This window comes from Grus americana, chromosome 2 (assembly GCF_028858705.1).
Source record: "Grus americana isolate bGruAme1 chromosome 2, bGruAme1.mat, whole genome shotgun sequence".
In the NCBI taxonomy this organism is placed as follows: Eukaryota; Metazoa; Chordata; class Aves; order Gruiformes; family Gruidae; genus Grus; species Grus americana.
Genome location: NC_072853.1, coordinates 57,560,704 through 57,586,006, shown reverse-complemented (window position 1 = coordinate 57,586,006; position 25,303 = coordinate 57,560,704).

The following is a 25,303-nucleotide window of genomic DNA, read 5'->3' as shown; positions in this document are numbered from 1 at the left end:
CTGTTATCGTGCCAGACCTGTATTTCCCTACACTGCATCTTTGATTTAGTCATAAAATGTCTCATGCTACATAAAATAACTATTTGCTACTGCTATCTATATAAAACTGTGGTTGTACCACACAAAGTTAAGGCAAAGAAAGACAAATTAATCAGATAAACCTGGATGACCGGGGAGATGGCTGTCAAAGCTAAACCAAGTAAAAAAAGGCAACAGGTAGGCCAAGAAAGTTTCAGACAGCACAAGTCTGAAGAGCCTCAGCCCAGAGGCCTTGCAAACTCAGACAAAGCCTATAGCCTGTTACTAGCAATGGTGACAAATATTAGGGGACTATGTGGTAGGTTCTATGTGGAACACATCTGCTTGGTAACTCCCATCCACAGTTCTCAGGACAGCAGGTCCAATGGTGTTACCTTCATCACCTGAACTTCCAATTTCATCTCAAAATTATGTCAGTTTGGTTTGTCAAGATTTGCTTTACATAAATTAATGTTAATACTCATTAATTAGACTAATCTTTTGTGGTTCGCTATTGAGTTTCATATGAGCTGCTTTTGTCCATAACCAGTGCCTTACTTACAAGCTTTATTATTATTTGAATTATAGCTGAATTATCCTTTTAAAACAGTACAGCTTCCTTCCAGTTCTTTGATACTCCACCAGTTTTAAAAAGCTTATTAAAAATCAGTGTTCTCTGTTCAGAGAACTCTTTAGGTGAATAGTTTTAAAATCTTGGATTCAAAACATCCAGATACGTTTTGGACACATCTGATTTTAGAGGAGAGATGGATGTCATCTATGAGATACTATATTTTCATTTTGTTTATAAGATCGCTCTCAAAAAAAAAAAGTTTCCAACTGATCCTACAAACTTCCATGGTGGCATGGGCAAATCTGGAAACTTATACCCATGAGAAGGCCAAAAACTTATCACTGCCGAGTTTATTCATTGGATGAGTTAAGCACTCTGAGTCCAAAGTAAGAGATAGATGACTCTCTAAAGTGGTTAGTAGACTGCATGGTTAGAGATTTCTCATGAAGTTAGTCTAGCTGAAACCAGGATACTAGCCTAACTTTTGATTCTCTCCCTGATCCCACTGAGGGGGTGGGGGCAGGGCAGGATGTGGGTGAAGGGCTGTGTGGGTGTTTTAGCTGCCTGCTGGGTTAAACCACAACACCTGGGAAAGTGACAAGAACGATAAAGAAGAATGAACCTGTGAGGAGAGAAAATGGAGTGTAGAAATGGGGTGTAGAAGACCATTAGCTGTGACCTATTTGACAATATTGAACCCTATAGAAAGCTATGCAGACACCCTCTCCCCTTTGAGAGCTTGATTTTTTTGTAAGGGTGTAGAGTGAATCTGTATTTTGTTTTTCAGTTGTACAGAGCCCCTAGGAAATCCCCTCCAAGTGAGTAAACATTTAGGAGACTGTGAAGCTGAAATTGAAATTTATTCTGGTTGAGTCTACAGAAATGAATGACCATAAAAGCCAATGCAGCTAAATAGAAGAAGCTTTCTTGTAGGCAAAGAGCCTTCAGAAGGGATAAATATTATTAAAAGCAAACCATGAAAACCTAGACTTGTGGACATAAAAAGCAGGACTGAATATTTTGATGAAACCAAACACACATTTCTTCACAGTGAGCTTCTACATACAGCAATTAGAACCTCTTGTTCTGCTTCCTAAATGAGAGAGCAGTTCTTAATAGCATATTTTTATCCTGTATGAATATGCATAATTATCTTTTTAAAACTGGAATTTGAGAATATGTTATTCTCTTCTGTGATTTACATTACACTGCCATGGATTATTAGTGGCTTTGAAGTGTTAGTTTCAAGATTTCAATTGGTGGTTTTATGTTTTCTGAGATGGAATCAGTCCATTTGTTTGATTTAGTCTCATCAATTGTTTCTTTATTTTTTGCCTCTGGATAGACTTTTACCAGCTCATGTTATTTGACTCTTTCATATAATTATGCTTGTCGAATACCTCTTTGATATATTTTCCAGAAATTGTGTTATGTTTTAGTTCTCAATATTTCAATGAATTAGCAAGGGAACTAAGTTCATTAAAGTCTATCCAGAGCCTTTCATCTAAGACCAGCTAGTTGTTGATTTGAAATCATATGTCCAACTTTTGCTCTTGTTTATATTTGTGCAACTGCTAAAGTTGATATGGTTGTGCCAGTACAATTAAGGAGTACATTTGCCCAAAGAACATTTCTAAAAACGGACCAGTGATCTGACCTGTAAAAGCAGCTTTTTGGTCTTAAAATGAAAAAAATTATCTGTGGAGGTAACTTCTATGTCAAAAATGGCTGAAGATAAACTGATAAGCTAGAAGATTCTTGTACTGAAGTGGTTGTCCAATGTCTGTAGAGCCAAGGGGGATGGCAACTCTCAGTCTTGCATATAAGTGGGTAAATTCGGGCTCCCAATACACTTGCTAATCTACACTGGAATGCTGCAGGAGGCTACAATCTGGTGCAAAATCATGAAATTTCTGACCTGATCGTGTATCATGGAAATAATGCAGGCCTAAAACTCACTATCGTTCTCATTGCAAAGTTGGAATCTGTACAGTGTGGTCCAGGAAAATGGTGTACTTCATTATGTTGGGGTCCTAGCTCCCAATTGCATCACTTGTCATGTTGTAGTTGGTTGACTTTTATTACAAGTGCTCCCAGTTTCTGTCATGTGATCTTAAAATAACACATTTCCTGGAAAAGAGAAGGGGCTTTCTTACACTTCAAAGCAGGCTTTTGTGCCAATGAATGGCATTCATCTTGCATTGACATGTATAAATCAAATTGGTTTATAATTTGGCTCTGACTTCCACTTTTAGCAGTCAACAAAGTTTCCTTTTACAGAGGCTGAGGTTATCTTCTTGCACTTGTCGCTGCCGTACTGTGGAGTTGGAATAAGCAATCTTTCTGCTGTTAATGTGGGCTTATAATGCTACATTCAGATCTATGACAAATGCAACTTTAATTGAATAAACTGTTACAGTTAATGGCTTTACTACTGCTTAGAGCAGATCTGAATTTGGCTTCTAATAGGGAAGGATATTTCAAGCCTATTCGTGCAGTTGTTTTTTACCTTTACTGTGCCAACAAATGTCAGTGATCATTTTTTTCCTGTTTCACTGCAAGACCTGAAACTGATGTTTAACTTGAAGAGCAGCCTTGTAGTTGTTGCTGCTTTAATTGATTATCTTTCCCCTAAATAAGAAAAACATTAACTAAGGATTCGCTTTATTTATGTATTTATTCACATTGATTCATTCAAGGTACTTACCTTGGTAAGTACCAAAATCTCTGATTGGAACTCAGTTCCTAATTTGCCAAGGAAAACCCTGAAGGCACATTATACTCTTTCCAAAGATGATACCGAGTGCTGTTTGGGGGATTGATACAGGGAAAGGATGGAGCAATTACAACAAAGTAAAATTTACTGAACACAATTCCTAAGAAGCAATTTTTGCAAGAACATTTTAAACTTCTTCTGTGCTGGTCAGATATCAGAGAGGGCTTAAAATGTTCTTGCAAAAGTTCCTGTATCAATTCCCTTGAATGCTAATGTTTTGCTCCAACTTGCTTTGTGAAAGTACCAGAAATGTTGAAATTTTACAGGGAGTTCTAATACAGTTCTAATAAAGTCACATAAAGAAGGGGAATTAGGTGAGAGGAAGAAACTGAAGCTTTGTAAAGTGGATGTATTCAGTGAGAGATTACTGTGGCAATCTAGAAACAAAGCTAAAAGGAAAAATAACTGTTCACTGGTATATCACGTGATGTTTGAGGAAGCTATGGCATATGTTGCTATCGCCTCCTTAATACTACCTTTTTTGGGGGGATTGTATAGATGGAGGAGTACCTAGCAGTGCTATCAATCATTAACACCTCAGTCATTGCCACAGAGCTTTCTTTGATCAGTTTATGACTGCTGATCAGAACATGGGTTTCCTCTTGCAGAAGTAGGTAATGCCATTGCCAAATATACCTGTGCTCACTCCTGGAAGTCCTCGGTTCCCATTTACTACAGAAGGAATTCTAGATGCAGGAACTTGCTAGACAAAGCCTAAAATCTTGCCAAAAACATGCTGGAACAATTTTTTAAAACTTTATGTAACATTTTATGTCTTTTGGTAGTTTTCGTATTCAGCTTAGAAAGTGGATGGATGTGTGGAATTTCCCATGATCCTCTCAGCAATGTGTTGTTTTTTTTTAAATTAAAAAAAAAACCCCAAACCAACAAATTTATTGGGTAGCAAAAGCATACATTTGACTAATTCATAAATTGCCTGAGTTATAGTCACTATAGCTGGGAGTTTTGCTTCTGTTAAACAGCCCTATTGTTTGTGATTCCAAAAGCTGGTGCAATTAACTGTTTTGCAAAATGTCTCATCCTTTTACATGTTCTTTATTTTTTTATGACTTATTCCCTTTTCATTTAGACTGAAATGAGTCTGTTTATGAGTTGAGAGTAAGTTTTAATGGCAGCATAACGACAGCCCCCGGCGTGTTAGCTAGAGTGGGCACTCCCTTCCTTCCCATAAATAGGAACCATTTTATAAATTGAAACCCTTTTGCCTACTGCTTGAACAGTGCCTTTGAAAGCATTTACGTCTAAGACATTTATATGGACCAAGTGTTCCTGAAATCACTGAGAATTTATTCCTTTAAAGGTTCTGATGATTTTTTTTTCTTCAAATGGCAGTTTCTCTTGTACAGCTGGGAATAACGTGGCATTTCAGTTCAAAAGCATAACATCGTTTTTGTGTTGTGCCATTAACCAGCTGTGAAAGAAATTCAAGAAGTGGTTTCAGTTTCTGATGTCAGGCCTGTTGATGCGTGAATTTCTAGGCAAGTGTATGAGTAAATATATGAGTATATGAAAGGGAAAAACAAAACCTGTGTTGGGGTGTGAGACATCACAATATAAGCTGTCCTAACACCATAGGTTGAGGGAAATACCCATTCATAAAATTCTTTCATTTTGATATGAAATCTTTGATATGAAGACTTCATAGTGAAGTGAATGGACTGCAGTTAAAATTCCTAGCTGATTTCAGTTCTCAGGGGCCTAAAAAGTGAACATGTGTTTTGTGTTAAATATTCACAGAAGTATGTGCTCCAATAAAAAGAAACTTTAAGCCAGCTAGTGAAAAAATGAAAATCTGAATGAGGAAATTAGGAAAATAAGGTGAAAGAGTTTGGATGTGTGATATCAACTACTCCGAGCCACAAGAATTTAAATCACTGTAAAAACACAAAGAGTTCTTAGCTGAAAGTGCGTAACAGAAGACTTACTTAGCTATGTCTGCCTGAGATCTGCAATTAAAATTGTCATGCACAACAACAAGAATCAAGGATTTTTAAATGAATGGAGTTTTTCCCAGTGCCTGAATTCTTCTGCCCTTTAAGCTGATGGAAATTTTCCCATTGACTCAAAGCAGAAATAGGAGTTGATTTTTTTAATTCAGATATCTGCTTGGTTTTTGTTGTTGAGGAATCAGTTTATGGCTTATTTAGGTATGGTTCTTGCATCTCAAACATTAAAATGCACCAATAATTGAATGTGAAAAAAAATTGACATTTGACTGGTCTGTTCCTAACTTGTCTGTTATTGGCTGTCATATGCACTGGTGTTAAGAGGATCCAGAATTTTTATGCCTATGAGAAAAGAAGTGTTAATCAAACCAGCTGTAAGTTATGTTACATTCTTGACCTTTGATCAGGAACTTAATTCTAGAGAAGTATAACAACTGTTCTTTCTCCTTGAAAAAAATCACTTTTTCTAATGAATACTTTAATCCATAGAAATTAATAATACATGTTTAATGTTTGGTCTCACCTTTAACTTTTATAGCGTGCATTCTTGGTGCTTTTTCCGTAGGACTAATATGTGTGGGAGGAAATGCTTTGTGTCAGAAGGATTCGAATTGTGGCTAATGGGCCACATGTGGCCCATTAAACCAGTTTATTCAGCTTACTCCCAGAAGCATCTTGCAAGCCAAATGAGTTGTTCTAATGGGGACAGCAGCAACAACCTGCTTCCAGTCACCATCTGTCTTGGCTGTTTGGTCGCTATTCATGCCTAGGGCTGTTGCTCTGCATTGGCTTGCTGTACAACGTGATACTATATACTTGGCAACAGGTACTAAGCAGCTGCCCTTTGTCCCCCTCCAGTTCCCTACTTCTCAGGTTCTGACTCTCTGACTCTCATATCTGCCTCTTGTTTTCATTTGTTGTCTCCTGAAATCGTATGATTCACCCTAGGTTTCTTTCTGTATCTCATACTCTTCTATTTTAGGGTTAAGGGTGGGATTTAGGGATAGGCTGATGTCTGTTCTTAATGAGGAAAACCAGCTGCAACTACGAGTAGCTCTAGAGACAGCAAGCTCAGGCACTTCAGGCTGAAGGCAAGAGAAAGCCCCTCTATAGGGTGAAGGAGGTGTTGGAGTCACACCTGCCAACACCAAGGGTGGCCAACATCTCTGAGTCACACAGGGGGAGCTTATGACCATAACAAGAAGTATTATGCTAACTAATGGAGTACTGGTGGCTTTTTCTTGATGATCTGAATATGTCACCTGCAACAATGCAATCACTAATGTGGTCTACAGTGTTTTCAGTAATGACTTAATACAGGCAGAGTCCCTGGTGCAGCACTCCAAATTCCTCATTGTCAGCAGAATCATTTGGGGGAACGGTATACCAACACCCACTCTCTTGGATGCAGTCAGAGTACTAACCTGATCCCTGAAGAGATGGAAATCCTAAATGAGAGACATTCGAAGAAGATCCAGAAGAAATAAGAGCAAAAGGAGAACTCCAAAGCAAGCAGAATCAGTTCTAACAGGGAAAGTTACTTGTAGTATTGTCTCCAGACCCTGACGAATTTGTCTGAGAAGATGACTATATTCTGGAAAGCGAGAAGTTTTAAGGACCATCTTACGATGACAAAATACCAGGAAAAGCGAATAGTTTGCTAGAAGACTGAATGTATTTTAAGAGTTTTGTCTGATAGAAACTAGATGATCTTTAAGGTCCCTTCCAACCCAAACCATTCTATGATTCTATGAAACAATCTCACCTCCCCCTGTAGTATGTAATGGTGACTCCCTAGAAGATAACTCCAAACTCCAACAGTTATAGTAGATTCAGGGACTTCTACAGTCTGAGGAGATGCCTGCCTTTCCCTCTCAAATTCAACAGGCAATGTTGAATCCAGGTGAACTTGCACCTTCCACAAAATCCTGTGGCAAGGAATTCCACAGGTTCTATATGCAATGTTGAATAAAAAAAGAAAAAAAAAACAACCTTTTTTTTGCTCTTGAACCTGCTTCCTCCTGGTTTCATTTGCTGCTCCTAATGCATACTGTATATTGCTTACATGAGATATACTGTATTAGTACAGAGTATTATAAAAAAATCAGTTATCAAAATTGCAGTAAAAGGGCAACAAATTGTTAAGGAAACTCAAGCATTTACATCAATAAAAATGTATTCATGTTTGTAACATCAGAACGCTGATGCTGATAAGAAGCCAGCTATACGACTGACTTGTTACAAGACATGGCTATATTCATAGTGAGAAGATAATGAGAGGTTGTGTGAGTATGCACACTTATGTAACTTATTGTCATCTATCTAGTAAAGTTTGGTTGTTATGTAGGCTACTAATACCTTGAAGAAATAAGTAGTTGAACACTTTTCCACTCATACACAGAATCATAGAATTGTTTGGGTTGGAAGGGACCTTAAAGATCATCTAGTTCCAAACCCCCTGCTGCGGGCAGGGACACCCTCCACTAGACCATGGTGCCCAAAGCCTCATCCAACCTGGTCTTAAACACTTCCAGGGAGGGGGCATCCACAACCTCTCTGGGCAACCTGTTCCAGTGCCTCACCATCCTTCACAGTAAAGAATTTCTTTCTAACATCTAATCTAAATCGACCCTCCTTCAGCTTGAACCCATTACCCCTTGTCCTGTCACTATACTGCCTGATAAACAGTCCCTCCCCAGCTTTCCTGTAGGCCCCTTCAGGTACTGGAAGGCTGCTATAAGGTCTCCCCGGAGCCTTCTTTTCTCCAGGCTGAACAACCCCAACTCTCTCAGCCTGTCCTCATAGGAGAGGTGCTCCAGCCCTCTGATCAGCTTTGTGGCCCTCCTCTGGACTCGCTCCAACAGCTCGATGTCTCTTCTGTACTGGGGCCCCCCAGAGCTGGACACAGTACTCCAGGTGGGGTCTCACAAGAGCGGGGTAGAGGGGCAGGATCACCTCACTTGACCTGCTGGTCATGCCTCTTTTGATGCAGCCCAGGACACGGTTGGCTTTCTGGCTGCAAGCGCACATTGCTGGCTCATGTTGAGCTTCTCATCAATCAATACCCCCAAGTCCTTCTCCCTGGGGCTGCTTTCAATCCGTTCCTCGCCCAGCCTGTAGTAGTGCTTGGGACTGCGCTGACCCACATGCAGGACCTTGCACTTGGCCTTGTTGAACTTCATGCAGTTCGCACGGGCCCACCTCTCCAGCCTGTCAAGGTCCCTCTGGATGGCATCCCTTCCCTCCAGCGTGTCGACTGCTCCACACAGCTTGGTGTCGTCGGCAAACTTGCTGAGGGTGCACTTGATCCCACTGTCCATGTCATCAACAAAGATGTTGAACAGTGCCAGTCCCAGTACCGACCCCTGAGGAAGGCCACTCGTCACCGTTCTCCACTTGGACATTGAGCCGTTGACCACAAGTCTTTGAGTGCGACCATCCAGCCAATTCCTTGTCCACCGAGTGGTCCATCTATCAAATCCATGTCTCTCCAATTTAGAGACAAGGATGTCATGCAGGATAGTGTCAAATGCCTTGCACAAGTCCAGGTAGATGTCGTCAGTTGCTCTTCCCTTATCCACCAACACTGTAACCCCATCATAGAAGGCCACCAAGTTTGTCAGGCATGATTTGCCCTTAGTGAAGCTGTGTTGGCTGTCATCAAACACCTCCTTATTTTCCATGTGCCTGAGCATAGTCTCCAGGAGGGTCAGCTCTATAATCTTGCCAGGCACGGAGGTGAGACTGACCGGCCTGTAGTTCCCTGGGTCTTCCTTTTTACCCTTCTTAAAAATGGGGGTTATGTTGCCCCTCTTCCAGTCGGCGGGAACTTTGCTGGACTGCCAGGACTTCTCAAATATGATGGAGAGTGACCTGGCCACTTCATCCGCCAGTTCCCTCGAGACCCGCAGATGCAACTCATCAGGTCCCATGGACCTGTGCACCTTCAGGTTCCTTAGATATTCTCGAACCTGATCTTCTCCTACAGTGGGCGGTTCTGCATTCTCCCAGTCCCTGCCTTCTGTGACCTGGGCAGTGTGGCTCAAGCATTTGCCAGTGAAGACTGAGGCAAAGAAGTCACTGAGCACCTCAGCCTTCTCCATATCCTGGGTAACCAGGGCACCCGTTTCATTCCGGAGGGGACCCACATTTTCCCTCGTCCTCCTTTTATCACTAACATACCTATAGAAGCTTTTCTTGTTGTTCTTGACATCCCTGGCCAGACTAATTTCTCTCAGGGCTTTGGCTTTCCTAACCTGCTCCCTGGCTGCTCGGACAGTTTCTCTGTATTCTTCCCAGGCTACCTGCCCTTGCTTCTACCTTCTGTAGGCTTCCTTTTTTTGTTTGACTTTGCCCAGGAGCTCCTTGTTCATTGCTCCTGAGCTTGGAGGAGGTGACCCTTGAATATTAGCCAGCTGTCTTGGGCCCCTCTTCCTTCCAGGGCTTTGTCCCATGGTATTCTACCAAGGAGATCCCTGACGAGGCCAAAGTCTGCTCTGCTGAAGTCCAGGGTAGTGAGCTTGCTGCACGCCCTCCTCGCTGCCCTGAGGGTCCTGAATTCCACCATTTCATGGTCACTGCAGTCAAGGCTGCCCTTGAGCTTGACATCCCCTACCAGGCCTTCCTTATTGGTGAGAATAAGGTCCAGCACGGCACCTCTCCTCGTGGGCTCCTCTATCACTTGGAGGAGAAAGTTGTCATTGACACATTCCAGGAACTTCCTGGATTGCTTGAGCTCAGCTGCGTTGTCCCTCCAGCAGATGTCAGGGTGGTCGAAGTCCCCCATAAGGACCAGGGCTTGTAAGCATGAGGCTGCTCCTATCTGCCTATAGAGGGCTTTATCTGCTCAGTCCCCCTGATCAGGTGGCCTGTAGCAGACCCTCACTATGATGTATCCTGCCCCTGCCCTCCCTTTAATCCTGACCCATAGGCTCTCTGTTGGCTCCTCATCCATCCCCAGGTGGAGCTTCATGCACTCCAGCTGGTCATTGATGTAGAGGGCAACACCCCCTCCTCGCCTGCCCTGCCTGTACCCTTCCATCCCAACAGTCCAGTCATAGGAGCTATCCCACCACGTCTCTGTAATGCCAGTAAGGTCATAGCCTTGCAGGCACACACACGTCTCCAGCTTCTCTTGTTTATTCCCCATGCTCCATGCATTCTTGTCTGAAATTTTTATCTCTGTCACAAACTGTGTCTTTTTGTCCTTACCATGAGCAACCAAATTTCATGGTTCATGACTTTCATAACTAAGATAATGCTTATTAGTTATATGTCCTTATTTCTTGGATATTAAGGAAATTAAAGTTGCCTCCATAGTTTGCACAGTATTATTATATCCATGTTTTATTGATATACATGGGAATTTAGATAGGTGACAATTTAATCTTTCACATGCAAAACCTACTTTAAGCAAAAAACTTTAATGTATTATTCAGCATAGAAATGCTAGCAACAGTTCTTGTGGTTCCTATAGCCATGGTTAGCTATAACTAACAAAATTCCTATACTTCAGTCCAAAATATTATATAAAGTGTCTTCCTGTAGGCATGAAAGGGCAAACATTTTAATTATGGGATTCTGGATTTCCATAGTAATACAATTTATTGGTTTTTTGATCCACAAAGCGCTAAATTATTAGTGAAAGTCTCAGGACTTCACAGAATCCTTGCAGCATCCTTGGAGACCGAAAATACTTGTCACTTACCGGGGAAAATTATTCCTTTTCATGAGTCTATGATGGATTTGATTTAGTAATGGAAAAGCATAACCTCTTCTGAACTCTTATTATGGAACAGAGGGATATAATTTACAAAAAATAAATTAAGTAATGCCATTTGCCTAATTAAAACCTTATTCTTTAACTGGATTAGATTACTTTCATTTTTTTCTTCAAATCCTTTACTTGAAAATGAATTCTACAGAAGATGGAAAATCAGTTTTTATTTCTCATTGACCCTTTATTTTGTGTACTATGATTTGAATGCTGTCACTGATGGAAGAAATTGGAACATAACTAGCAGTCTAAAATCTGAGCATTTCCAGTAAACCCCTTATTTTTTCATGCTAGTTCACTTTCTCGTGGCCATTCCAGCTTAAATTCCACTCTTGCATACTTCTGAACAGGGGTTTTTTTTTTAGCTATTTAAAAAAATGTGTATTCGCTAAGCAATATCACATAAAATCTATGTGGTATTTTCAGCATTTCCTACTTTTCTGCCACAACCCTTTTTCAAGTTGAATTTCATATGGAGTGCACCCAATAAGCAAGGGTCTCAGCTTATAAAAGATGGAGTAATAGGTAAAGTACAGACTGTTGATATAAGAAGAAATTTTTATTTAACAAAATATCTACAAGCTACAGAATGTAATGCTTTTAACTGTCATTGATGAAACAGTGATTGATGCATCTTATACAGCTTGATAAATAGCCACTACCCATACTAGCTTCTGTCTTAATCTGTGACTTCTGCATAAAAACTTCTACAGTTGAAGATGACAGAATACACTTTTAAAAATATAATACACTAATTGTTTTTTAAATGCATGGTCAGAGTAGCCATTTTGCAGTAATTTTTGAACAGTGCTGAATTTTGGAAATATGACTGTCTTAGACTTGTATCACAAATGTATTTTTTGTTCTTTCATCGTTATGCCATCTGATCCCTGTGTCATCAAAGAGTGACTAATACATGCACATCTTAGAATGTTGTTACTGAAAGGTTAGTAGATAAAACAGAGACAAAAAGGCCAGATAAAGAAAATATATTCCCTCGAGGCCGGGGGTGAGATCCATGAGTCAGCTGTTGCTTTAGAGAAAAGTAGACAAAGTAATCCAAGATCCAGCAGCCTGCTATATCTGTAAGAATTAAAGAAACAATACCATAGTTTTCCCTCATAATTCTAACATAAAGCTGTTCCTGACTATCGTGTAAGCTGTGGTGGTGCTGGTGCTGTTTGGCTGGAAAAAAGAAAGGCTGAGGCACTCTTGAATGATTCTGTTCTCTTTTTGTGCTAGTCCTAACCTTGTTGTTTGAAATGGTTATTGCCAGCTGTTCACTTTAAGTTTCTTCAAACTTGTGTACTCATTATGTGTTTGGCAACCCACATGCACTCTTCCTCCAAAGCCTGGGTAGAACTGCAGTTGTTCTTAATTAGGAATTATTGAATACTTGGATTAAAATTGTTCTAAAAAATTGTTACTTCTAAATCTCACAATGAGACAGTAAGAATTTGCTGACTGATTCCAAGCTGTCCCTCTAACCACATTCAGCATGGGGTAATATTACCATTGACATCAAGGCCTAATTGGTTCTGTGTTGTTTGTTACTGAGGTACTTCTGGCTATTCACTAATGTCACAATTCACACCTACTCTTGCAGTTTCTTCTCTATTATTTTCATGAGGAGTGGAAACCCAAAGGAATTTATTTCTGACAATAGAACACAACCTCTCCCTAAAACGGGCGCTTTTCAAAAAGAGAGAACCATCTTGTGCAGAAAATTACCATAAGACACCACTCATGCCAGTGGAGGCACTGGATATTCATATTAACTATTTGTGGTCTTTTTCTACTTGTTCTATGGACTTCTTACTTGCCTGGGAGAAGAATACATACAGACCTGAAAGCTGCTGATCTACTCAAATCTGAAAGAGCAGCAGAATGTGAGGAATAGCACAAATGCAGGACATGCATAGATCAATGTAATAGCACTTGCAATTTGACATGGCTCTCTAGCAAAAGTTACAAACCTGTTATCCTCGAAAAAAAAAATGCTGGAGTTCTTATTTTCCCCCAAAGTGGCTGAAATGGGAAAAGAACCTTAAATAAAGACGAACTGTTTCATAGTCACACTTTTAACCTTCTTTTTGTTCTGGAAAGATGCCCATCTTAGCAAATCATCTATGCCTAATAGTTTACTTTCCATTTGCTGGTGCAAGATACAGACCAAGAATTGGTCTATTCGACACTTCATGAGGCTGGTCGCCTGCACTGATTACAGACCGCGTGATTTAAGTCCTGAAAAAGCTTACAGTTTAGTAAAGTGTGTTCTGCCCAAGGTCACAGGTTGAGTAACTGCTGAGTAACTGTTTCATTGTTACTATTATGTTAAAGTAAGGACTGTGTTCCTTCTTAAGAAGTGGGGGTATGTGGTACTGTAGTAGTTGTGGGCTGCACATGACTCCATTTCAATGTGCTTAGGAAAAAATAAGTACCCCTTACATATACACTGCTTGTCTTCTGTGCTTGGTTCTGAACTCATCCTACCTTGCTGCATTCTTTGACATGAAGTTCTTCAGTATTTGTTGGAGGAAATTTAAGACCTGGACAGAAAAAAAAAAAAGAGTTGTTTGCAATGTTTGTAATCTTAGCTAGGGTCAATATCTTCTAATTCTATTTTGAATGACTTCACAAAATTATTAAATAATCTTGATCAGTTAGGAGGAGAAGTAGTCAGTTGATGACAAACTTGGTGAATGTTGAAGACATTAAAGCATATAGATTTTCCCACTTTTCTTTCTTTAACATTGTTTTATGAATGCTCCATAGTAAATCTCAATTCTCTCTTGAACTCTTCAATACTTAAGAAAAATCTCTTACTCCAGAACCATGAAAAGTCTAAGACAGCTGTCTGTAATGCCAGAGGAGATCTAACAAAACCCAAATTTATTTGAGAAAAATATTTAAACATTGATTTTATAGGTCTTCTAAGGCCCTTATTAAAAGTAGACATATTAGGAATATAGGACAGCAGAATGCATGCTTTAAAATATGTCACCACCCAGGGACTTAAAAAGTAGATGTCCGCTTAAAGAATTGTTTGGACTACCGGAATATGATTAACCTTAAAATGCACTATGCAAAGCTTTATAATCTAGAAAACTGTTTAAATTTAAACATAGTTTAAATATTGTCAGAACAGAATTTCAAGTTAGGAAATAAAATTATTCTCCACCACATTCAATTTATAGTACCTTCAGCTAAAGTTGTATATCATCAGTTACAGTGTAGTATCCATCATCCATGATGAAATGTAACTTCAATTTCTGCAAGAATGAAACAATTTAAACCAATAATCTCTGGACTTCCCAATGGATAGCATCTTTCTAGATTTGTCTGGTTTGATTCCAGTCTTCTCAATATAAGGACAATATTTATTTTCATATACTGCGTACTAGCTAAGCACATCATGGCCAATAAACAAATGATCCCCTCAGGTAAAAATGATATCTTTTCCAGAGCATTTGGCTCAACAGATGTGGAGTGAATGGATCCATTTTTTCAGTCACAAAATGAAAACTGTTTACTGAAATCTGTTGGTTTCATGGCAAATGCTGACTCAGAAGCTCTGTATGTAAGCAGAATTTTCTTGTTATGGATTTAAATTCATAATCTCATTGGTATCAGTGGGCAGATGACCTATATACATCAGATACTGCTTGTCATACTAATCTGTATTATTCTCATTCAATAGTAAAAGTGGGGATAGGAAGCATATATTTGCTCTGTGTTGGAGCAACATATGACACAGTAGCACCTTGATTGGTGTCTGACACCAGTGGACAATACTGTAAGACGAATAAAGAAATTGGCCCGTTGTATAGAGTGCACTAAGAGGCTTTGCAAAAAGAAGCAGTGAGCACTGCGAATGCCATTTAAAATCTGACTCTTTAAGACCTGTGGTAGTTAAACTTCATATGGCAGGTTTGAAATTTCTCATTCTAAATATAGGGAATAGCAGGAGTACCTTGGAAAAGGTAAATACAACTTTTCAGTAAAAGTCCATTTTATGAGGATTTTTACATGTGAGCTTTCCTCCAAATCTGTAAGAGTACCAATCTGTATATACCGTCACACATACCTCAGTTATGGGAAAACAGTAATTTGTCCATAGAATGCCAAGCAGATTGCTGAAAAATAGACAAACTGCAAACTGACATTTTTGCTCCCATCTAAACAGCTTTGATGGAAGAGCAAGATGATATTCCAGAACATGTAAAACAGGAAAAAGGAAGAAGAAAAAAAAAAAAAAGACAATTAATCAATTAAAGGATGACTAAAAGCTGACTAATAGAAGTAGCTCAGGTAGTACAATATGATTGAAAAGCTTGTTACAAGAATTACAAGAGTAACACCTATAAACTGTTGACACAGTAATAACATAAAGACTGTTTTCCCAGTGCAAGCTATTATGCCTTAAATCTCTTTTTCTGACCATTTTTTTACTTGCCAAACATATTTAAATAAGTTGAAGTTTCCATTTTCTTACTGTTACCCTGATTTTAAGGTTAAAACTAACATGGTATGCCAAGCCATTTTGGGAAGTGAGAGTGAAGATTATACTTTATTGGTGAACTTTACTTACCACATTACTACATGTTTCCTTTTAAACCTAAAATGCTTTACAGTCCTTGAACCTGGACTTGATGCACTTTACAAAGCATGACATCATTGGCTACTCTTGTTACTTTGAGTTAAAACACAAGGAGGTGAAGGACAAGTAATTAACAGCACATTGAAACTGTGGATTTGCAGGAGGTACGAGGATTGCCATGGCTGTTCTTGGACACTGCCAACCTTTCTGAATCTGCACAAACCCTATCATTTGTTGCTGCAAGGAGAGGAGCCTTGTCTCCATATGCATGCACTTCAAGATAGTCCCATCCATTCTGTTTCCTTCAGTGTTGAGGAGACAATACACAATCTCTGGATTGGACACGTGCTCTTTAGACTGTGTGTTAATTAGGCAGTCATTTACAGCATGCTGTGAAGCTGCATTAGTCAGCTGAGCTAGCGGCCTTTTTACAAAGTAGCTTGTTACCTACTCCGTGCTAGCTAATGTTCTCCGCTGCGCTTGCCTAACTTGAACTGAATGGGAGATCTCAAATTAAATGTTTAAATGCTGGAGTTCCTTCAGATCTTTGTGTGCTTTCTTGGTTGCTAGGACAATTTTGAGCTAACATCCGTATCAGTTGACAATGAATAGGTCAGCCAACTGTGAAACCTATAAAACTGGGTCAAGAATAGTCTGCCCAGCCCAGCAAGAGTGAAGCCTGAGCCAAAGGAAATAACCTTTTCCCTCGGCTATTCATTTTCTTATAAATGTAGAGCTTATTGTACCAGATTCATGAAAGGTAAAATCAAAGCATGTATGAGCAAATATAATGATTATTAAAACAGGAAAATGTTATTGATATTGGAACAGCCTTTACTGCTTTTAGGGTAAAAGCTGAACTGATCTCGAAGTTATCTGGCAGTGTGTGATGGCTGATCCACTTATTTGTATTCAAGCCCTAGGTACAATCATAAGAACATTTTCGACAAATACAATGGAAAATATTACAGCTATTTTGAAACTACATCAGCTCACATATGTTCTGAGATATTAACTTGGCATGTTCCCTCCTGATTGCTTTGTAAAATATGTCCCTCTTCTTATGATTGTCTCTGCATTGGTGCATAAGGGCATTTGTGCTATTGACACATTTGGCTAATTTCTTATTTTGTATATAAGCTCATCAGGGCAGTCCTTTATGTTGGCCTATGTCTGTGCAGTATGCACCACAATGAGTCTTCATTCCTGCTTTGTTCACAGAGATACCGAAATAAAAATGACTAATAAAACTGTAACGGGAATGAAGGTGTAAACATGACTGAAAATATGTTCTTAGGGGAAGATGGATTTTTTTTGTTCAAAAGAAATGGCCAGCAAGTGAATATAGGTGGTTTGGATTGAGATGAGTGCATGTATTATTACTGTTAATTAATAAATGCTCTAGATTTCTATAACATCAAAAATACTTTACATCCTTTTAAAAAAGATTTAATTCTTTTCAATCCTCTTCTAATGCTGACTGAAAGGAGTATTTTTGCTTTGTGTTCATGGGTCTGGGCCTATCTTCAGCCCTGCCAATCAAAGTACTTGGTTTTATTATTCTGAAGTATCATATATAAATACTTGTTTCTGGTTGATTTCATGCAGTCCTCTCATTTCATCCCATTTCATACTAGTTAACTGCTGCCAGAGCAGAAGTACTCTTAATCTTTACCTTGCAAATTTTTTATTTTTACCTTGCAAATATTAATAAGCTGTAATATTACGTGTATGAATACTGCCATAAAAATGTATGGGACTATTCTAATGATTAGAAGTTTATAGGACTAGTGTTTCTCCACTTCTCTCCTGAGTTTCAGTCATGCTACAGGTACAAAGTCTATTACAACAGTTATTTAATGGGTGACTGAAAAATACTACTCTTTAGCTGACTACTCTTCAGTAATTATTGTGTAGTCACTGTGATGTCCTCACTGCCTCCACAGAAATACCTTAATTTGTTATAGTTAATATTAAGTTTGTATTTTGATGCTTGGATTTAGCACTGATAAAATCACCTACTTTTAATATATGTATTGGCTGTTAAATGCATAAAGGATTTTTATGGCATGTCTGTTACAATTTATTGGTATTGCTGATCCTTCTGGCTGTTTCACTGAAGAATGGTAACTGAATTTACAAGCTGAAAGATTGCTTTGCTTTGGAGAAGTGTACTGTTTCTGTAGCTTGCCATAACTTGTTGCTGATGGGTGGGTTTTCAATTATTTTATGTGCTTGGGAAGAGAAAAGAGAGAAGACACGAAAATGAGGTTGAGGGCATCAGCTGGAGATTTACATCTGAGAATTTCCCGCCTTCCCTATCTTCTCCAACATGTAAGAAAATAAACATCTACATCCAGTTTTAATCTAAATACTGTGTTGTTAGAGAACGCTGTACATTGTGGATGGCAAAAGGTGGCACTGAAAAAAAGTCAGATGTTCTTTGGTGTCCTTGCTGCTGCATGTGAATCTGAACAGCAGGTGCTAGCCCCAGTTCTGCGGAGTGAACACGACTCTGGCACAGTGTAAAATAGATCCCTGGTGTCTAACACGTTATCTCACCCTTTTAATGTCAATGTGAATCTAATGCACTTATTATTGCTGATGGGGTGCCTTTTCCATCAGAGGGTAGTTTCTTTCCTTTCTTAAGGAATGTATTTTCTATATCCTTTGACTTGAGGGAAACATGAATCCGCAGTCTGCCATCATCTATCACAGATACCCCACAATTCCTTGCTTCATTTCATTTAGTCTACAAATCTTTCTTTTAATTTCATTTTCACTATAAATCAGAGACTAACCCATTCTACAGCAAAGTCTGAAGATTTTTTTATAAAAGCTGGTAGAAAGAATACCTTACAGCATCTATAGTCACATCTAACTAGCATCAGCAGTCACAGGTGAATGCCTCAGGGAGCGATGCTGAAGAGGGCTACATAGTGCTCCACTTGCAAGATTAAGAATGGAGCATTGTGCAGCCCTTCAGAGCTTGCAGCCAAATACCACAAGCAGTTATGTGGATCTGGCTGTGTCCCCAAACCAGTTGGCTACATTTCTCCAAGGGCAGGGTACGCTGCTGGGCCTCTCAACCAGCCCCACTGCAGGAGAGCTCCAGTCACTGGCTAGGTCAGGATGCAGTTGTTTATTTCCACTTGTTCTTGGTACATCATTTGCACACCCCTGCAGCCAGAATGTCATTTTGATTTTTGGCACTGATGAATGTGAAATAGGTTTTTTATTGTTGCAGAAACAAGATTTGTTTTGTTGTGACCAGCAAAGGGCAAAGCATTTTTTTTTTTTCATTTCAACATGTTCCTTAAAGCTTCTCTAATTCCTTACTGTGAGTTACATATCTGATGTTGCTTGGTGAATGCTGGTCCCCAAGTCAATAAATGTGGTTTTGGAGGCATTTCCTCTCTGAAATGAGGATATGCCTGCCTTGAAAAGAATGAATTATTCACACCATCAAGTAAGCAACAGTAAATCTTCATATGAACATCTTCAAAAATTGGTATGTTTAAACAAACTGCCCTTATAAATAACCTTTTACCCAAAGGTGGAATTGTTTTACCTCTCAAGGAGTATAGAAACCTAAATGTCATAAATAATATGGATAATCTTTCCTCTTTGGTACTTCTGGAAACCTTTTGTCTTCCTCCAAATAATAGAAGGTTTATAAAATACTGCTAGTAAAAGACTAATTAAGGTAGGATCTGGCTATGTCATGTAGTCCACTTCTTGTGTCATATCTGGGCCAAACCTCCTCTGAGAACTTTGATGTATCAGCACACAATGGTCCAGAATTTCCTCCTTTTGCAAAGAATTTTGCCTTATTTCTAGGTCTGAGTTTGTTGAATATGCTGTCATCTAATACTTGGTTATTCAGGGAAGCTACATTTTTCCATGGTGCCTTCAACCATACGTATTGTGGAGACATGAAGGAGAGTACATATGTTTTTAACACAATTTTATAAATTTCTAGTTCACACATTTCTGGAGACAGTATACCTGGGAAGCATAATTACAGGGTTTGGTCAAAGCCATGCTCTCCTGAAAAAAGGAAGAAGTAAAACTAAAGTGAAACACACCTTATGAATTTAAGGCTACCACATGTCGGAATATCTGTATTTTGTCCTTTTTTTTTTTTTTTCTTTCTCTCAGAAGTTTTGTCTGAGTGGAGGAAGAGAACTTTGGGCACCTACTTAGGGCTACTGGATGCCTTGCAGCTACTTGCAGAAGGAGTAGCGGTAACAATATCTGTGAAATGACTGGAAGTCTACCACATCCACTGTGCCCAAGCTAGTAAATATTACAAGCATTTTTGTCACAAGCATGATGTAGTCAGACCCTATGTGCACTGGTTTGCAGGTCATTTGTATGGTGCTAATATTTCTGTCTGGGAAATCCTCTAGAGAAACTGGGGAACTGTCCTGGGGAGGCCAAAAGGCTGAATAATCAAAGTATTAGACTTTTACTCAGGAGGTCCACTTGGCTTTGGTGCCAGCTCTGTGATGATTTAAAAGTCACTTTATTACCAGATGTATTAGCTTCCCTACTTCAATAATAAGGATAATGATAGTGACTTTTTTCCCCAACTGTTTCTGATCTATTGATAAAATAACTTTGTTAGAGCTAAATATGCCTGCTGAGTTTAACACACTGTTCACTCCAAAATAACCGTACTCCCGTTAGAACCAGAAAGCAGTGTTGACTGAGTTGTGACATAAAGGAAGAAATAATAGCCAGGACAGTGAACACAATTTAAAAGAGTTTTGATTGATGCATGTTGCAAAACTGGAGTAAATCTGCTGATATTATAGAGTTATTCAAGGCTAAGGCATGCGCTGATGAGAACATTATCTAGCATGGAAGTTCTTATTGCAGAAAATGAATGGAGAACTGGTCTATTTAAAGAAAAAGGAATCAGATTGGCATTTAATTGATGGTGAAGGAAGTTTCAGCCAGAGGCATAAGACAGAGATACCTGTTTTTCATTAGTCCCTAATGCTATCAGTTGCTCTGGGATGTGAAGAAATCAAAGTTACAGCAGAAATTAACATGCTGTGTAATCCTGTTTCTGTGAGTGCTTGTGTTCAGTGCATGCAAACACATTTCTTGCCAGGCTGAAATGTCAGGACACTGGGGCGATATGGATTTGATGGATGGTCAAGGGCTCAATGTCTGGATGGACATCAGTGATGAGTGGTGTCCCTCAGGGGTCCATACTGGGACCAGTACTGTTTAATATCTTCATCAATGACATGGACAGTGGGATTGAGTGCGCTCTCAGCAAGTTTGTGGATGACACCAAGCTGAGTGGTGCAGTTGATTTGCTGGAGGGAAGGGATGCCATCCAGAGGGACCTTGACAGGCTTGAGAGGTGGGCCCATGTGAACTGCATGAAGTTCAACAAGGCCAAGTGCAAGGTCCTGTAAATGGGTCGAGGCAGTCCTAAGCATGTTTACTGGCTGGGCAATGTATGGATTGAGAGCAGCCTAAGGAGAAGGACTTGGGGTATTGGTGGCTGAAAAACTGAGTATGAGCTGGTAATGTGCACTCACAACCCAGAAAACCAACTGTATCCTGGGCTGCATCAAAAGAAGCGTGACCAGCAGCAGGTCGAGGGAGGTGATCCTGCCCCTCTACTCCGCTCTCATGAGACCCCACCTGTATTGTGTCCAGCTCTGGGGTCCTCAGCACAGGAAAGACACAGGCCTGTTGGAGCAAGTCCAGAGGAGGGCCGCGAAGCTGATCGGAGGGCTGGAGCACCTCTCCTATGAGGACAGGCTGAGAGAGTTGGGCTTGTTCAGCCTGGAGAAGAGAAGGCTCCGGGAAGACCTTATTGGGGCCTTTCAGTACTCAAAAGGGGCTTATAAGAAAGATGAAGACAGATTTTTGAGTAGGGTCTGTAGCAATAGGACAAGGGGTAATGGTTTTAAACTAAAAGAGGGTATATTCAAACTAGATGTAAGGAAGAAATTTTTTACGATGAGGGTGGTGAAACACCAGAAGAGGTTGCTCAGAGAGGTGGTAAATGCCCCATCCCTGGAAAGATTCAAGGTCAGGTTGGATGGGACTCTGAGCAACCTGATCTAGTTGATGTCCCTGGTCATTGCAGGGGGGTTGGACTAGATGACCTTTAAAGGTCCCTTCCACCCCAAACCATTCTATGATTCTATGACAGAATGAAGTTGGTGACTGACGGAGTTTTCCATGTCTCCTGCTTCATGATGATCCCAGGATCAGCATTAGCTGGCTGCTAGAATCCACTCTGCATGGTATGTCCCAAGAGTAGGAAGACATATAACAGGTCAAGTAAGGGGGAATTTTGATTGCTGTCTGTGATACAAGGTGAACCAGGAGACTCTGGCAGAGATGAAGGATTGTTCAGGTATTATTATTTGGGTTTTGGAGAACTGAGATTATATGTTTCTAAGCATGACTCCATTCTGCTGCTTCTCCCATTTCCCCTGACAGTAGATGCAGTGAGGTGAGATGATAATATGCTTTTATGGAAACTGACTTCTCTATGACTCATCTGTTTATAAAAATAAAATAAAATAAACCAAAACCCCACAAAATCACAGAAAACCTGCCCTCACATATTAATCAGGTAATTGTTTCTACTTACCATGCAGACATTTGCATTCAGAAGCTTAGATGTGTATTGAGGGATAATTTCCTTTTGTTGGGTTCGCAGGGTAGTATAAAGCAATATGTAAGAAAAAATGAAAAATGAAGGAAACAGACTGTAAATGGTACCAAAAAAGCAAGACTGTTCTTGGGCTCCAAGATCGTGCTTCATCCCCCCCTGTAAGGAAAGATCTGCAGCCAAAGAGGATGAAGAACTTGGTTTTCTGGATATAAAACTACAGCAATATCTGTCCACTACCAAGAAAATCACTCTTTACTGGAACAAAAAAATTACATTAAGGTAATAAAAGTAGGAAATGAAAACAGACATGCAACATCTGGGAAGGAGGAGGCAACTCTTTAGGTTTCGATGGTACGTCTTCCAATCTCCCAGGTGTGGCATTTTTATGTTTATAGTATGTGTTTCCTGAGCATGCCACTCATTATGATTGGCTGTATTCTAGGTTCAGAGGAGTAGGTTGCAGTATGAGTGGACCTGTTGCAATACAAAAGGTGTGATTTATAACACGTCATGGCCACAGTGTGAATGCCTCACACTGGGACAAGCTGGCACTGGTATCATAGTATTTAATTCTGCATCTTGCTGGAGGAATTACACTGCTCTTTTTTTAAGCACATCATATTTTTCTATGTTACTGTAACAAGGACTTCTGCTGTAGGCACCTGCTTACATATCATTTTTGGGTAGGTGATGTAAAACTTAGCACAAGTGATCAGACAAGGGAAAAGTGTCAAGACACAAAATGGATGTCCTTGTGCTAAGGCCCAGATGTAGCTTCTTACTTCTACTGTCCTTCAGTATTGTCAGTATAAAACCACTTTCAGTGTATCATTATGTCAGAGAAGATGGGACACTGTAATACTCAAAGTGCAATTTTTTGGTTGCTGCATGAATTTCCCACACTGAATATGTCCACTGATGCTAAGACCAGTGGCTGTACACTGATCATGTACATATTTTACATGTTCTTGTTTAACTTAAAATCTCATAGAAAAAATATAACATAAAGCAAAAATTAAAGTTGATAAAAAGTAAATATGTACATGTATTTTTGCCAGATGAGGAGAGTATCTGGGCATCACATGGGCCAGGACGTCCCTGGGGGCTGGCTGTGATGGGGACTCAACTGGACTGGTAGGGCAGGACCTGGCAGCCAGGGCCCATCCTACCACCCCAGCCAGAAGCAGAGCAGCTGGGGATATTGGGGCAGCCCCAGCCCCAGGCATTTGGCACCTTCCTGGGGACAGGGTCAGGTTGAGGCTGGGCTGAGGTGTGGGCCCACCAGTGTACCTGGCTTGGCAGAGCCCACGGCTGGGCTGGGCAGAGCTGTGGGGAGCTGGGGACCGGCCCTGCTGTGGTGTCACTGGGGCAGGGGCTGATGGCCCTGGGGGGCTGACATGGGGTCATGGGCCATAGGCACGGTGGAGGGAGCCCCAGGGGTTGGGCAGAGCCGGGCAGGGCTGGCAGTGCATCAGTGCCATGGCAGAGGGAATATGGAATTCTTCTATGTTCTTTCTAATTTTTTTAATATATTGCAAGTGGGAACCAAAGGAATAGTTCTGTATGTATTTATCAAAGATCTTATTTGTACTAAAGTTTTTCAGAAATCTGATGAGAGTACTTGTTTTAAATGTTAAATTGCTTAATTATTAATTGTTAGTCTTGAGCTTTTTTGCAAACCCCATGTCCCATGTTTGATTTTTTATGTGACCAAGGACAGTAAAAATCATATCGTTTCTTTACCAAAATTTGAAATGAGACTGCAAAATATTTTGATTTGCAGTGAATCCACAGCTGTCTTTCCTGCTTTTTATTATTATTTGCAAATGTTTTTATATTGTAATTGTAGATTGTATAAGAAGTTATGTGTAATACAGGCAGATTAATTGTATGGCTTACAACCAGGCTGTCTTGCATCATCAGACTTTACAAGCTCAGGATAATTAAGTGCTACCAGAATTTTAAGTTACAGAATCTCGAAGAACTTGCTGCAATATATGGAGATGATTTGGAAAGTGCCATCTTTCCCTCAGTACACAGACTCAGCTAATACGTGATTCAGAAGAGCATCACATAGCTAAAATTTTAGACTGAAGCATAGAAAGAAAAACAAGCAGTAGCTATAGCGATGTTACCCTTCTGTTACAAATGCTATTTAGTCAAGTTCTGACACAGATGACTGTGTTTTATTTAAAGCTTGTTTCACAGGTTCAGTGAGTTACAATACATTTTTCTTAGCAGAATTGCAAAGAATGCATATAGACACTGTATTTCTACCTGAGTACTCTTGTGCGATATTCCACTTACCAGCTTCTCCTCTTCCACAGCAAGCCAGTTTATTTTGCTGAATCAGGCAGAATAAGGGGTTTATAGAAGCCTGTCATAAACTGTGTGCCAATACTTGGAAAAGTGCAGTGTTATGAGTCTAGTATCTGAGAGCTTGGGTTTTTTTGCATAGCTCACTTCTAGACCTTTAAAAAGCTTTCGTAGGTCTATCAAATCATATTGAAGATGTAAAGAAGCCTTTATAGACAGCCAGTAACTCCATAAACTTGGAATTTCATGAACATTTAAAGAGCCATCTTTTACAACATAAGGAGAGGAATCCACCTCTGGAGTTTGCATGATTCAATACTGCTAACATTTCAACTTTCTTCTGCTATAGCTAGACCTCCCCTGGTTTTAAATCTCTTTGGACTAAAGGTTTCTAGATTTGCCATTGCCTGGTTTTGATTGTATCTGAGAAGCTTTACACACATATTGTCAAATAGAAAATAATAGGAAATAATTTGAATGAACTACTGTTTGAATGTACTTCTCAGCTAGCACATGACTCTTGAATACATTCAGTATGCAGATTATGGTCTATGTTTTTTTGGTCCCATCACAGTATTTGAATCAAGTGAAAGGAAAGTCAGATAAAAATGAGCTTTCCAT